At 36.8% G+C, this 16,658-nt stretch overlaps 1 protein-coding gene across 1 annotated transcript in view; it reads left to right on the top strand.

Moving 5' to 3' along the window:
• The window catches only part of RSPO3 (R-spondin 3), a 117,903-nt gene that overhangs the window by 11,487 nt on the left and 89,758 nt on the right, over positions 1-16,658 (top strand). The gene's annotated exons all lie outside the window — the stretch shown is intronic.

Below are 16,658 nucleotides of genomic sequence, written 5' to 3'. Positions count from 1 at the left end.
AACTTAAATATATAATAAAAGATGTCCCACATTAGTCTTTAAATTTTGCTTTTCTAATGCAATGCAATTCAAAACATTCATAAATTACTTACACTATATATAAAACACTGTGTAAGATACTGTCCTTACCCTTTATGAATTTATATTCTAAACCAATAATGATTGTTCATGTAGTAAATTTACTTCATCAAAGCATTGATAGATGGAAAGATAGATGATTGATAGGCAGATCAGTGAGAGAGAGAGAAAGAGAGAGGCTGGACCTGTAATTTCATCGATATGTGTAGAATTTCCAGGTAATGAAAAGATCTTCAACCAGTGCAGATTAACACCTCCTCTGTAAATTATAGTCTCAGAGAGATCCCTAGAGCACTGAGAGATTAAATAATTTGCCCAGGGTCATGCAACTAGCATGTTTCAGAGGGAAAGTCTTGACTAAGATCTTCTTGGCTCTGAGATCATCTCTTTACCCACCATGACACTTTCAGACTCTGTCTCTGTCTCTCCCCACAAATTTGTGTATGTATATATGAGTGCATGTATGTATATACATATTTATACACATATATTTATATACATATGTATATGTATACATATATGTTTGAAGGATAGGCATTATTCTAGTTTTACATATGAGTATATTAACACATCAGTGAAACTAAATGACTTATAAAATATCACATAGATGGTTAATGGCTAATCTAGACCAAAACTCAGCCATCTCTCTTGGCTCTCGACTCATCCACTTGAACCACAATGTATATTGATTAACTGGGTAAAATGAATAAGATAAAATTGAAATATTGTAGAGACATTACTAAACATGAAATTAAAATATATAGGCTAGGGGAATTCAAGGTCCTTGATTTTAGATTCTCATTAAAAATATGAAATTGGAGCAAGAAACCCTCTTTATTCATTTGGACCAAGAATCTTGATCAAATATAATTTCCTTGAGGGCAAAACCATTCAGTTTTTTATATTGAATGAAACTTTACAAACACCCTAACTTCACTTACTCCAAAATGTGCCCTAAAAAAGAGTATGTCACTGAGGAACTGGCATGTGGTGAAAATAATCTATTTTTTAAAATTAGAAACAAAATGCTTCTATATAAATTTACCACCACAATAGACTACCAGTTGTTTTTTTTTAATCTAACAATAAAGGCATCTTTATGATGCCTGAAATCTATAACTTAAGCTATTTTGGACTGAAGGACTGATGATGGTATAATTGTTGTTCAGATCTCATTCTTAATGATCACATCAGTGTGTGTGTTCACTACAACAGTGTAGATAAAAATCCATATATAGGATGTCTGCACAGAACTTAAAACTAGACTAAGGCTTTTGTACACCCTATGCATTTCATCACCCTGTGTGGCTCTTGTCATATCCTCTCAAAAATCCTCCACAGAGGATCCATCTAGCAACCTAAATGCCTTCCTATAGAGATTCTTGAATTGTGTGGATATAAAGGTAATGCCTGGCTTATCCATCTGTTACCTCTTGCCATTGCTACCTGTTCTAACCATTTTCTCTTCCAGTCAGTCATTGTTTTAGAACATGTAAATAATTATAGGTCCCTGAGAAAGTGCAAAATAAAAAAGCTAAGATATATACAAATAGCCTTAGAATAAGGCAGTATATAATAAGTGAATAGCACTTATTATTTAAGCCATACAGGAATTTAGAGGGGAAAACCACTTTTGACTACAATCATCACAGAAGATTTAGAAAAGGAGGCATTTCAGGGAAGAATTTTTTTTAATAGCCATGTTCACTGTCCACTATGTGTATAGGATTTTAGCATTTACCTTCAGAAAAGATATTTGATATCTAGTCCAAAATTCCTTCCAATGCTTAAGTCCTACAATGCTATCCACATAATATACAGAGAGAGGCATAATGGCACCATGAATATAGTGCTAGCCTTGGAGTCATAAAGACCTGAGTTTGAATTCTGCCCATAGTCAGTGTTTATGAGTATTTAGCTTTGTTTCTCTGGGTCTCAGATTTCTCATTGCAAAATAAAAATAATACCTGGAGTCTCTACCTCATGGGTTTGTTTTTATAGTCAAATGAAAAAATTATATAAAGCACTTTGAAAACTTTAAAGAACTAATATTATATTAATCAAAAGATTACTTCTCAGTAAAACTTGTTGGTAATGATGCCATTCTTCAGGATATAGGAAATCATCTTTCCCACCTTCCACCTCCCATTTCTGCATATTCATCATAGAATTTTTTGAAGGCTAACTAACCTTCTAAAAAGAATATAGTCTCTGCCCTCAAGATGTTTCACTATTAAATCAGAATGTCATGGTCCACACACTACTGTTGTTACATTCATTTACTTCTAATTGTATTTATTGTTATGTTCAATGATTTGAAAACTCCATGCATTAGAGTTAGGAAAAGCAACCTGTGCTACCTAAGTGCCCTTGGTAGCACTTGAAACAGGTGAGGGGAGCATTCTATCCCTTCTCATTTTAGCATACTTTTCCCCTTTCTTTTCCTCCTCCTTTCCTCCTCAATCAGCAATGTTTTTTCCAAATGTGTTTTTTTGCTTCTCTTACTTTTTATCACTCCCTTTCCCCTTTCTTCCACTCTCTTTTTTCACAAAATCATCAAAATTTTAGTTGTCAGGTACCTTAGCAGCCCCATTGTACCACTTATGCCCTTCTCTTATAAGATCTATCTTAGTTCTTGTTCAGTTGTACTGGTGGCATTCATGGATAGTGAAGTTGTTGATGCTTACTAAAAAATTGCTATAGAATTACATCATTTTAAATGAGGCTTTGAGATCATGCTAACTCTATTTACTTCAAGGAGTGCCTTAAAAGAGAGTATCTCACATACTAAGGGTTGGGGGCAGAGGGGGGAACCTGTTGGTTTTTTGTTTGTTTAGCTAAACATCAAAATTCCTCTAGGCACATTTACTGCCACAAGAGCCTACTGACTTTTGTCTTTATCTTACTTTGCTTGACCAAATCAGCAACTTTGGCTATTTATGACTGAAGACTGATGAAGGTAACTTTCACTCAGAGCTCATTCTTAATGAGCCCATAAGATGGTATCTCTAATTTAAGAGTAACTGTTATACAATGACAATTACTGACAATCATGCCGATTGTTTGATGATCAGACAACCAGAGGCTGTTGTCCTAAGAGATGTGATATGAATAAAGAGCAGTTTAAAATACAAAGCTATAATATAGGATAACATTATATATTAAAAGAGCATTGCTTATCTGCATGGTATTTTCTAGCACAAACACTCAAACTGATAGAGATAGACTCAGTCACAGAGTACAAATGGGGGGAGGAGGGGAGAAAGAGCAAAGTACACATAGTAGTCATGATAGTGGATTTAATGGATGTGTGTTTCATTATTAAAAAAATGAGCTTGGGGTAGGGGAGTAGATAACATGGGACGGAAAACACTTGAAATGTAATAAGACAAAGGGAAAGTGGGAGGAAAGGGGGCAATTGTGGACATGAAATATGAACATATTTCAGCAATTACTATGAAGACTATAAAAAATATCTATTGTCTGTTAAATCTGTTTATTTAAGGAAAACCAGTGTTTCTCATTTTATCTTGTCCAAGAGAATAGTGATATGCTACAGATATTCCCTTCAAAGAGATGGCAGCACTTCCCAAAGAAAAGGATATTTACTCCATTTTATGTGTTCCATAATTTCTAGCTTCCTAACCAACTGGGAATGAGGCAAACAAGTAGAAATCATAGTTTTAACTATAAAGTTATTTCAGAGAATAGTTTGAGGGTAGATTGTTTCTCATGGGTCCTTTTTTCCTTCATTCTTTATTTACTCTTCCTTGGATGCTTATCTTCTCGACCCAGTCTTTTATTTTATTTTATTTAGTCCTTGAATGATTTTCAATGCCTTGTCACCAACCAGGAAAAGCTCCCTATAAAGGTCAGACCTAATACTCAGCTAGCGGAGAAGGCCCTACTTTAGGATTCGGGGCCCCAGTGAATTACAATAAGACAAAATCCCAGGAGCCCAATTGCCAAAAAGTAATTAGGTTGGGGGAAACACAGACTCAACTCCTGGGAAGAGAGACTGGTCACAGCAGGCTGAAGCCACTGCCCTGCTGCTGCCAGACTTAGTTGTTTCCCCTTCAAGGTTGGATAAAATCATCCAAGCTACAGAGCACAGGAAGTCCATCAGAAAACAATGGCTTTTCCACCAATTTTTTTTTCCTCAATGGCTTATTCAAGCAAGTCATGTAACACATGCATATAGGACACCAATATGTACTTAGTGCCTCTCATTTCTAACTTGTAAACTACCTTGTCTGAGTCTATTAGTGGAAACACACACAAACACATAGAGAATGCCCATGATGTCATTGTTGCCCTTTCTTTTCCCCCCTTCCTAAACAAATGAAAAGCACTTGAGGAATTCAGGCTTATTTCTCTGTAATAGAAGTATCAAGGGAGCTAAGGGAAGGAACCTCATGTTAGCATCCCTGGACGAAACCAATGGTAACTCTCTCTAACATTTGGGAATAAGAATCTAGTTATGCAATATACGGGTAATTTTGAAAACAATCTGAACTAAGAATGTGCAGCTTTTGTTTGAATCAAGAGACATTGTTCAGAAATACAGGACATTACTAGTCCATCAAAATCCAAGTGGTGCCTATTATCAAAAATCCGATGGAATCTTAATCCAAAAGAAATATAACAATAAACAGATTAAAGCCTTCCTATGGATTACATTTAATTTAAATCATTAGCATACCTGACTCTCATATGATTGTATATACTTTTAAAACTGTTTGCTAGTAATACATAGAAGGTTTTTTGGTTGAAACTATTAAAAGTTCACAGTGAATATGCAGAAAAGACTTGGGGTGAGCATTCTGGTTTTTCCTGTAAATGTCAGAGAGCTATACCAGTCTATCCAAGAGTTTATATCCTGAGTGGTTCCAAGGTAAACTTAGCACATCTTTCTATTCAGGTAAACCCAAGTTCAGACCATTGGCTCTGTTTAATCATTCAGTGGATAATTTTATGTTTTCAAATACTCACATTGCAGACCAGTCAGATCTCTTGTTCTCTGGCCAGTCTTTATTGGTTGCTGGCAGTCTCCAGATATTCTGACAAACAAGCCCTGCCACAGTACACACACACTGGATACTTAATAATCCTAATCACCTACAGTAAAGATGTGGTAGATACTGCATGACTGATTCCATTGAACAACATATTTATCTTTCTTCTACTATGAATGTAGTACCTTGGGAATGGGATAACCTTGGAGCTTAAAGTTTTGGAAATGAATAATGGACTCCATATTTGTTTCTCCTATTGCTTTTGGGTAGTACATAGTTCCTGTCACAATAATGCTGCAAAAGGGGCAGGTACAGTCATCAATCACAAATTTTATTGGACAGACAACTTCATGAGACCCTCTTACGCACAGTTACCTGGCTACCCATTCGATCAATGCAATACGTACATATGTGCCAGGCACTGTGTTAATTGTACAAATGCCAAGTAAAAAGAAAGACCCTGTCTTCCAGTAGCTTACATCCTCATGGGGGAAGACAACACAGAGAATTAGATACCAGACTTAAACCCTTCATTTCAGATAGCAAAAGGAGATTGCTAATCAGATGAGCCACTAAGCATTTCCAGAGCAGCCACCATCTTCAACTCCTCACATATACACCCCCATTGACATTCCAATGCTTCATAATAAACCTTTTGCCTCTACAGTTAATGTATTCCTCATGCTGTAAATGGAGACTTTACAACCCCAGAAAGCTTAATATAATGGTTTATGGTTTAACTACCTAATTCACATGATCTGGAGAAGGAGTACCCTGAGTTATTAGAAAAGAATATTCTGTAACTTTAAATTGTCAACATTTTCCAGTGTGATATATTTATTCCACCTATCTTTTTCCTATTCAGCTCTCTGTTCACCCCACTCCACCCCCAAACCCAGAGGCCACTAATAAGATGAGCTGAACAGCCTCCTTTTAGAGGCTCCCAAAGCAAAAACAAACATGCAGACAGCAGAGTTAATTTATAAAATACTGAAGCATTTATCTTGGCAGCGGTGCCTCAGGAGCTAAGATTTTGCCTCTCCCTCCCCGACTTCCACATGCTTGGGCTCTCAAAGACTCCTAGAAGGAACAAGTCCTTTCCTTTTCCTTGCTAGCAAAGGGGCCAGTGGCCTGGATCAAGTTCTTAGTCTCCTCACACTTTTGGTGCAAGTTGCCTGCATTGTGTACCATGTTTTTACAGGATCTCAATAATCCAAACAACCCCCATTGCTTTCAAAATCTGAAGCAATGGAGAGTCATTTTTACAAGAGCAATAAAATTAAAGTGGCTCCTCAACTACTTTACACTGATAGCTCTAGAGCCCTGAAGTATCTTTTTCTTCACGCAATCCCCTCATCTTCAAGCCTCACAGCCCCAAGATTCTCCCTTTCCTCCCTCTTCATTTATTTCCTTTCCTCCTCCATTCCTTCATTTGTTTATTACTCTCTTTTTCCTTATCCTTTTTGCACATCTTTTTCTTCTTCTCCCTCTTCTCTGGTCTCCTTCTTCTCCTATGCCTTTCCTCCTCTCTTCTCTTCTTCTCCCTCTCTTTTTTCTCTCATCCTCCTCTGCTTCACTTCTCCTTCTTTGCATTTCCTCATTTTTCCTCTCCTCTGCCCTCTCCTCCTCCTCCTGTCTTTCTCCTCCTCTGCCTCTCCTCCTTTTTCCTTTCCTCTTCCTTCTCCTCCTCTCTTCTTTTTTCCTCCTCTGACTCTCCTCCTTTTCCCTCTCTTTCCTCTCCCTCTCTCTTTTTTCCTCCTCCTCCTCCTTTCCCTCTCTTCTCCTCTTTTGACTCTTCTTTTTTCTCGCCTCCCTCTCCTCCTCTTCCTTTCTCCCTTGTTCCTCTCTTTCTTTTCCTGTCCTCATTTTCCCTCCCTCCTCCCTCTCCTTCTCCTTTCCCTCTCTTCCTTCTCCCTCTCCTCCTCCTCCTACCCAAGCCAACCCCCTTCCTCCTGGGAGTAGGCCAGTAATTTTCAGGATTCATTCTGACAACTGCTCTGATGTAAATATTTAGAAAAATCCTTTCCATTAGAGATTAAACAAAGTGTAAGTAACTGTTCCTAAATGATGGATCTTATTAATGTTTGGACCAGCAAGCCCTGTCCTATCTAACTCAGAGAATCCTGCCTTGGTTCCAGTGGAAGGACTAGGAAGGGACAGCATCAAATAGGGCATTAGGATGGTTTGAACTGGTTTGAACTGCAGAATTAGCATAAGGAATCACTATAGACATTGCACATTAGACACACAGGCTGGAAAATGATGGGCAAATGAATTCATTTCCATTTGAAATAGTCAAAGCTTATCATTGGTGTCCTACTGATTTAGAAAGCAAACCATTCAGTGATCTCTTTACCCCCATGCCAGTTTGGAAAATAGCTCTCAACCCCCTTGAATGAAAGCTCTGGTTCCTCTATTATTATCTAATGAAATCATAAAAGGAATAAAACCTGAGCACTAATGCTTATATCAAATATTATATATTCAAAGAGCATTAGTACCCTAAGCCCATCATCCTTACGGTGTTAGGGGAACTCACAAGTAATATTCTAATCATTTTGTCCAATTTACAGTGTTTTGAAGTGTTTATTGTATAGGGGATTGCATGACCACATAATTAAAGACTTCAATATTTTACCTGGAATTCAAATTGATTTCTTAAAAAAGGAGGAGCAGGATTCACAGGCACAGGAACAACTCAGAGACAGGCACAATTCTAAAGAACCCAAGAAACTTCCCTTTACGTTCCTAGAAGTGTAAAGCCAACCACAGCCCAAGACCACAGATAAACATCTGATGGAAATCTAGTCGGTACAATTCATGTGTAAAATGAGGGGTTGTACTAGATGATCCCCAAGGACACTTTTAGCTGTTAAATTTGGTGGCACTTATTAGTATTTGAAATTGTTTTAAGTGTGTCCTATAAAATAATTAAATGCAGCAGTTTTCCCTTCTCCATAGATCTTTTGGCTACAACTTTGGGTTCATAAGAGTACTAGGGAGTAGAATAAGTTTTGATCTAGTCTCTCTTTTGAAAACTCATAATCACTCTCCTCATCTAGCCCCACATTTTTGCTTTCACACTGGGATCTCCCAAGGCAGAGATTTCTACAATGTTGTTCTGTAACAAGCTGTGAAATCCTGACAGAAAGAGACTATACAAGTACTGTTCATAAAAATAGCAGCAATTATATTTTAATGCTACACAATTTTGACTTCACATAAACTTTAGATGACCTCCCCATGTTGTTGTTATTTGTTGTAATTCCAACGATGCATGGTGTGTGTGTGTGTGTGTGTGTGTGTTTAAATTTGAGAATCAGAAACAAAAATTAGAAGGATTTTATGAAGGAGGGGAAAATAAACTTGAATAGAATAGAACCATACCTCTAACTTGCTTTGAATTAATCTTCCTCTTCCTGGAAGCTAATGTGCAATGTGATATAATAAAAAAAAAAAGCCTTATAGTAGGAAGTAAGAACTGGATTCCAAATACCCTTTCTATTTCTTTACTTGTGGCATTACTTTGTCAATGTAATCTCTATGGTTCTCAGTTGCCTTATATGTAAAATGGAAATAATACTACTTTATTTGCCTTTATTGGGGACAGAACCAACTGATGTATTAAAGTTCCTTCCAGATCTGTGATCCTTATCTTCACTCCCTTCAGACAGGACCCTCAGCACTAGCTCCTTGCCTTGAATAATAAACATCAAGAATGTTAGAGCTGGTATTTCAGGCCAAATTTTCATGATTCCCCACAGAGCTCTGTACAAGTTTCTTAGACCATTACCCTCTTTAAGCAATAAGGTCTGGTGGAGTATGGAAAAACATAAAAAGGAAATAAAAAATTGAACTTGGTCCTAGTGGAAAATACAATGCACTAGAAATCAGAGGATCATAGCACAAAGGTAATCTCAACTGGGCTGCAACATTTCTGTAACTAATTTTTCTGTATTTTAATTTTATTTAGTGTGGATAAAGTAGGACTAGGTTTGAGTAACTGATCAAAAGGCCCAGGATTTTTTATCATTATCATTAACTATGTTTTAAGTTCTGTGCTAGATATCATACATAGTAATAATCTTCAGTAAATTATACTTCAAGGCTTTCTAAAGGTACTTTTGAATTTTGAAAACTACTAAAAAATTCAAATTTACTAGAAAAAAGTCAGAATTAGGAGCTGAATTAGGGAATATCTGAAAAAAATAAGATTTTATTATACTAAGGTATATACATTACCTTGAGTTAGGATAATATTGTTGCCACGTAGGAGTCTTTCACAAGAATGGCAATAATTAATAACAATATCTAGCATTTAGGTTTACAAAATTCATTACAAATTTAAATTTACATTACATTACATTACAAATTACTCATTTGATCCTCTTAACAAAACTGGAAGATAGGTGCTTCCTACCTTCAGACAATAGTTAAGTAACTTACCCAGAAACACACATTTAGTAAGTGCCTGAGGTTGGATTTGAACTCAGGTCTTCCTAACTATGGAAGCAGAGCTCTGTTAACCACTACCTAACTGCCTAGAAATTAATTATCCTTGTTATTGTTAATGATAATAGCTTACATTTTTAGAGTTTTAAAGTTTGCAAAATACATACATTAATTTCATCTTTACTACAACCCTATGAGATAGGTGTTATTATTACCTTCCCACACACATACCAATTTTATATATTAAATAAAATGAGGCCCAGAGAAATTAAGTGGTTCACCCAGAGTCACAGAGCCTCTTATGAATCCAGCTCTTCCTGATTCCCCACTAAGCATTCTGTACACTCTATCATGCTGCCTCTAAAACACCTGGTTCTCCTAATGATTTCATTTGCAATATGCTCACCTAGTAAATGACTGTTTATTACAACAAAGGCAAAATTCAACTTGGACCCAGGATATATAACAAAACTTTGAATTAGGTGATACAGCAGGTAGAGCTGTGGGCTTAGAGTCACAAAGATCCCAGTTCAAATCTGGCCTCAGAGACTCACTGGCTGTCTGTGTTACCCTAGGCAAGTCCCTTGACCTCTGTTTGTCTCAGTTTCCCCAAGGGTAAAATGGAGATCATAATAGCACCTACCTCCCAGGATTGTTGGATCAAATGAGATATTAATTATAAAGTGCTTACCACAGTGCCTGGAACATAGAAAGTACTATATAAATGTTAGTTGTTATTATTATTCTAAACTATAGAACTTTAACAACATATTTTATTTTATTTTTGGAGGGCAATTGGGGTTGTGACTTGCCCAAGGTCACACGGATAGTAAGTTGTGTCTGAGGCCAGATTTGAACTGAGGTCCTCCTGACTCCAGGGCCTGCCCTCTATTCACTGAGCCACCTAGCCACCCCTATAAATATATTTTTAGCAATATGTTTTTACAGTAATCAGAAAATTACATTTGGAAGAGAGTTTAAAGTTACACATTTATCAATAAATTACATTTGGGAGAGGACTTAAAGCATTACAAATTTATCAATAAAATACAAATTTTATTTGTATCAGAATTTTTTCACCAGAATTATATAAAAACAAAGCCTATGTTAATGGGAATGGAAGTGACAAGTGAGCACATCCAATACACACCCAATTTTCTCCTTGGAGAACTGAAAAAGCATAAGGAATGAAGTAGGAATGTGGGCTTCAGGTAACAGAAAAGATTGCCATTGATTAGGTTTCCTGGTATCTTCCTGTCTGAAAATTTATGACAAATGAATTGAAATCATCATTGAGCACAAGGTTTGGAACAATCATAGGACGTAAGGTATATGTAACATCAATGTAATTAGCATTGTTAGGTTAAGCTTGTAATGGAGCAATCTGTTTTAGTTTGTTCATGTCCATCTTCAGCATGCTGATTGTAATTTCTATAGCAGAATATTAACATTAGTTTATTCATTGAAATTCATTTTGGAAATTCCCTGAAGCTATATATATATATATATATATATATATAATTTTTTCAAATAATACATTATTTGTCATTCCTCTAAAGCATTTCACAAATTTTGTATCATAACTGCCTTGACTGGTCCATCAGAAGCGGTGTAGCAGAATCAAAAGAATGTTGTGGGGGCTGGGGGTGGCTAGGTGGTTCAGTAAATAGAGGGCAGGCCCTGGAGTCAGGAGGACCTGAGTTCAAATCTAGCCTAAGACACTTAACACCAAAACTAGCCATGTGACCTTGGGCAAGTCACTTAACCCCAATTGTCCTACCTTTCCCCCTCCAAAAAAGAAAAAAAAATGTTGGGGGGGGGGCAGGGAGGAGAAAAAAAATAATGTTGAATTTGGAGTCAAAGTACTCAAGTTTCATTCTTGGCTCTGGCACTTACCACCTATGCGACCTAAGACTAGTCACTTACCTCTCTATGCCTCACTCTCTTCATATTTAAAATAAAAATGTTAGGGGCAGCCAGGTGGCTCAGCATGTAAGAGCACTGTCTCCAGTGTCGGGATGACCTGGGGATCAAATCTGGGCTCAGATACTTAGCACCACACCCAGAAATAACTGGCCGTGTAACCTTGAGCAAGTTACTTAACCCCGATTGCTTAAAAAATAAAAAAATAAAAAATTCTAAAATAAAAATGTTATACTAGATGACCTCTAAGTTTCTTTGACTCTACATTCATGATTTATAAGAAACCCAATATGATCTTCCCTAGGCACCATCTCAACAAACATGCCAACAAGTCATTTCAAAGTGAGTTTCATATGCAAATAACCTAAAAGATAACTAAGGACTTTCCTTAACAAAGTTAATTCCTTTAAAGGATATAGTTCCCCTCAAATTCAGAGATTTGAGAACTACTTTGGCTTACTCATGTCCCAAAGAAGTTGTCCGTGGGATCATCAAATACTTAATCACTAAGTCTTAAACTCTATGCATCCCTACTCTTAGGAGGCTTCTATGTAGAGATAAGGATTGAATCTGTGATTTCATTATATAGGAACCTTGTAAATGAGGCAACTCCCTCTACCAATAGAGAGAGGCACCTTCTCAGGTCTTGGTCTTAGAAAGTTTGCCAGAGCATTGAGAGGTTAAGTGATTTGCCTAGTATCACACAGCCATTATTGTGAGAAGTGGGACCTAAATTCATCTCTTCCTGGCCTTGACACTAGCTGCTGTTAGGCATCATCCTGTCTCTCTATGTTCTTACTTATAGGACTATGTTGTTTTTCAGTCATTTAATCACATCCAACTCTTTGTGACTTTGCGGACCACAGCACTCCAATACTGTCCATGGGATTTTCTTGGCAAAGATATGGGAATAGTTTGCCATTTACTTCTCCAGTGGATTCAGGTAAACAGAAGTTAAGTGATTTGCCCAGTATCACAGAGTCAGTAAATGTCTGTGGCTAGATTTGAACACAGGTCTTCTTTATTCAAGGTCCAGTACTCTATCCACTGAGCCACTTAGCTGTCCCTTATAGGGTTATGGGAACACACTAAGCATTCAGAAACAACAACAAAAATTGTCTAGATTACAAAAAAATAAAGTTCCACCAGCACCCCTTCCCTAAATGACCCTGCAATCTAAAAGATTCTACAAGAATGTGGACATGTGGAAGAAAGCATTTAAAGCATGCCCAACAAATTTTTCCATTTTGCAATTTTTTCAATTTACATTTGAAATTCTTGATATATGAAAGAAAGGGGATATTAAATTTAAGATCCTTCTCCATTGTGCTAGGTGGCACAGTGGATAGAGCACTAGGCTTGGAATCAGGAAGATTCATCTTCCTGAGCTCAAATCTGGCCCTGGACACTTATTAGATATGTAATCCTGAGTAAGTCACTTAGCCCTGTTTGCCTCCATTTCTCATCTCTATAATCAGCTGAAGAAGGAAATGGCAAACCACTCCAGTATCTTTGCCAGGAAAACCCCAAATGGGGTCATGAAGAGTCAGATATGACTGAAATGACTGAACAATCTCCTTGATGAAAAGGGAACTGCTGGGTGCTAGTTTTAAAAGGGGAAATGAAATCTAAAAAGGGAGAGGATGACTACTTCACTACTACATTTGAGGGAGGAAAATATTGAATATATGAACCAAAACAAATACTTATAGAAACAGACAAATGTTCTTCATGGGATCACAGCAGAGTGAGGAAGTCAGAAACAGCAGGCAGCAAATGGAAGTGGTCCATTCTTCAGGGTATCCACACCTTTCCTACCCCTAGCAATAATTACCCTAAATCACCATGAATATTTTCCACTGATAATGAAGGCTATCTCTAAACTGAGAATAGAGTATGGAAGTTGTAGCCACAATAAATTGTACAAGTGTCCCAGATACAAGCAGTTTGACAATCTTTCACCAAGATTCACAAGTGGAGTTGGACCTGAAAAGGAAGGGGGGTATGCATACCCTAAGGTAAGAAAGACACATCTCTCACTGACAGAATCTCCTTCTACAGCATCCCTGATCATTCTAGCTTTTGCTTTAAGTCCTTCAGTGAGGATCAGCCACTCTAAGAAGCGGCTCATTACATTTTTAGACCCTTCTGATTGTTCACCTAAATCAGCCTCTCTGAGACTTCTGACCTTTGCTCTCATTTTGCTCCCTAAAACTAAGGAGAACAAATTTAATCCCTCCTTTGCTGCACAGATCTTTAAATACGTAAAGACTGATAACATGTCCTCCCTCAAATCTTCTCCTCACCAGGCTAAATATCTTTAGTTCTTTCACCATGGAGTCTATTATCCTCTAAATAGTTTAACTCCTCTAGCCTTCATTAAATGCCTTACATGTGACAGGCATTGTGCTAGGCCCTAGTGACATAAATATATTTTTAAAAAATAGTTCCTACTATCCAAGATATTAAAGTCTACTGGAATGGGAAGGAGACGTGTATACAATGTATATACAAATAAATAAATACAAGACATATACAGTATAAATACCACTATATTGGAAGGGTCACTAACCACTAGGAGAATCAAGCATGAGGGATAATAGTCTATACAGTAAGAGTAGATGCAATGCCAGGTACAGAGAATGGTAAGCAAGTCAGTTTATCTGGAACATAGAATCTATGAAGAAGAATGTAATGTGTATTCAGCCTACAAAGATATTCTTGAGATGACTTTAAATTCAAATTAAAACAGTTTGTATTTTGTCTTAGAAGCATTAGGGAACCACTGAAGTGCCTTAAGAAGATGTGTGACTTGGTCAGACTGGTGCTGTAGGAATATCAATTTTATAGTTATATGTAAGATGGATTGAATTTCAGGGACACCAGTTAGAAGGCTACTGGAATAATCTAGGAAAGAGATGAAAACAGTATGAGTTACAGTGGTTGTGATGTGAATGGAAAGAGGGGGACTGATAGAAGAGATTCTGTGAAGGTATAATACAGGATGGGGAACCTGAGGCCTTGAGGAGACATGTAGCCCTCTAGGGCCTCAAGTGCAGCCCATTGACTCCAAAGTTCATAGAAAAAATCCCCTTAATAAAAGTATTTGTTTTGTAAAACTTGGACTCAGTCAAAAGGCTACACCCAAGAAGGCCACATTGACCTCAAGGATGCAGATTTCCTAGCCCTGGATCAATAACAAAACTTGCTATGTTCAAATGTGGTACATAGAACTGGCCAAAATAGTCCAGATGTGATATGGCCATTGAAGAAGACAGAAAGATTTATCACTTCCCTAACCTAGGGAGGTGAATAAGCCTCTCTTAAAGCTGTCTTTCTTCATTATTGACTTTGGGGAGCTATTTGCTCTTGAACCAAGAGGGAGGCATCTCTGCCCCAAAGGTCAGATTCAGGGCTGTAACACTGGTCTCCAAGGCTGCTACAGCCTAGATAATAAGTTCACAGAATCAAAGAATTTCAGAAATGCAAGAAACATCAGAAACCACATAATTTTGTATTTACAAGCCTTTTATATTTATTCAAATGGTGTTTTGTTTTGTCTTTTTTTTTAAACTAGGGCATAGGTATAAGTGCAATCTGTTTGCACTGAGGTTTCTGCCATCAGATATGGCACATTAAAATCTCATGTAACATAAAGATGGATACATGCTTGTAATGCCATAATGGAGAGTTTGTTTTAAGAAAAATGGTGCAATCAATGAAAGAAAAAGACTGTGATATTAGTAGTTTTTGAATCATAAATAAAATTATGAATGCAAAAGACTAGCTTATTTTGTTTGTGGTAATTTGTAATAATCCCTCCTTTAAAAGGGCCTTTCTCAATTATATAAATGCTCATAATTAATCCAATTGTTATATGAGTACTGTTAGAATTGTCTCATGCAAAATGATACCACCTAGTAAGTCCTCAACAAGTCCAGACTCTCTTTACAAAATCTAGCTGTACTTTTATCCCTTTTTCAACCAGTCTATCCTTTCACCTCTCCTTGGGAGAATACCTGCTGAGCAAGGAGAAACTTTGCCTTACCAACAGTATAACATATGCACTTCTAGCCCACCATATCGGTCATCCATCACAAACAAGCCAAAATCACTGTCCCTGGACTCCCAGCATTTTTATTGTTAAAAGTTCATGTTTTTATACTGTCAATAGCAGAAGCAATGAGATGATATCACCATTGGCACATCATAGAAAAATCCTTATCGGAAAAAGAGGTTTTAATTAGTTCATTTTGAATAAGAAAATGCTGAATCAAGATACAGAAAAAGTTACAACAAAATAGAAAAACAGTTGCAATTCAAAGCAATAGCAATAAATAAATTTAATAAAACCAATACTCATCTAATTGGTGTTTCATCAAACCACCATAGCCTTATAGATTCTGCAATATCATTGATAGAATCATTTTTAGGTGAAAAATTTGTGTGTATGTCATGATGAAGGGGCTGGGGATTACACTCTTGCATCACTAAAATAAACCAGAAAAGAATAAGAATCATTGTCTGGAAAACTTAAAGAGTATTTTATTCCATTCCAATTTTATTCCAATTTATTTAAGTAAACAAATAAAACAATAAATTCTCATTTGAACCACCAACTATTTATATTTTAATATTCAGTAAGCACATTTGGAAAACATGTAATTTTTTCCCTTTCTTCTCCCCATTCATGGCTCTTTTAAATCCTCATGTCCCAAGCAGCCTCCTTGACAAAATGGCAAATGAAACCTTTTAAAAGTACTTGCTCCCTTTGCCAGCTCAGACAGCCTTAAACTACTAGGTAACATTGGAAAGAAGGGGAAGAGATCCAAAAGAGATGATCTCCATTAAACAGAATATATTTTGCACATTTTCTTGTTTTCTTGCAAAAATAGAAACTCAAATGGGTCTGCTCTTTGAAACATTTAAATATAGTAAGCAAGAAAAGAATACATACATAAAGCATAAGATGCTTGGTCTATTCTAAGACCCATACATTTACACTTGGATAAGGGATTGAAGGTATCTATACCATTCTTTTCTTCTCAGGGTCACTGATGTAGAATAAAATGTATGATCTCCACAGGGCATCTAAGTATCAAGAAGCTTATCCCTTCTTTGGCTGCTCATTTCTAGGCCTGGTTCTACCCCAGAGCCAGACAAAGCACAACTTCTCACCCCAGCAATCCA

This window comes from Petaurus breviceps, unplaced genomic scaffold, assembly GCF_028583685.1.
Source record: "Petaurus breviceps papuanus isolate PSGF00001 unplaced genomic scaffold, PetGlider_PUasm1.0 90977, whole genome shotgun sequence".
NCBI lineage: Eukaryota > Metazoa > Chordata > Mammalia > Diprotodontia > Petauridae > Petaurus > Petaurus breviceps.
This window is presented reverse-complemented; position numbering and strand designations above follow the sequence as displayed.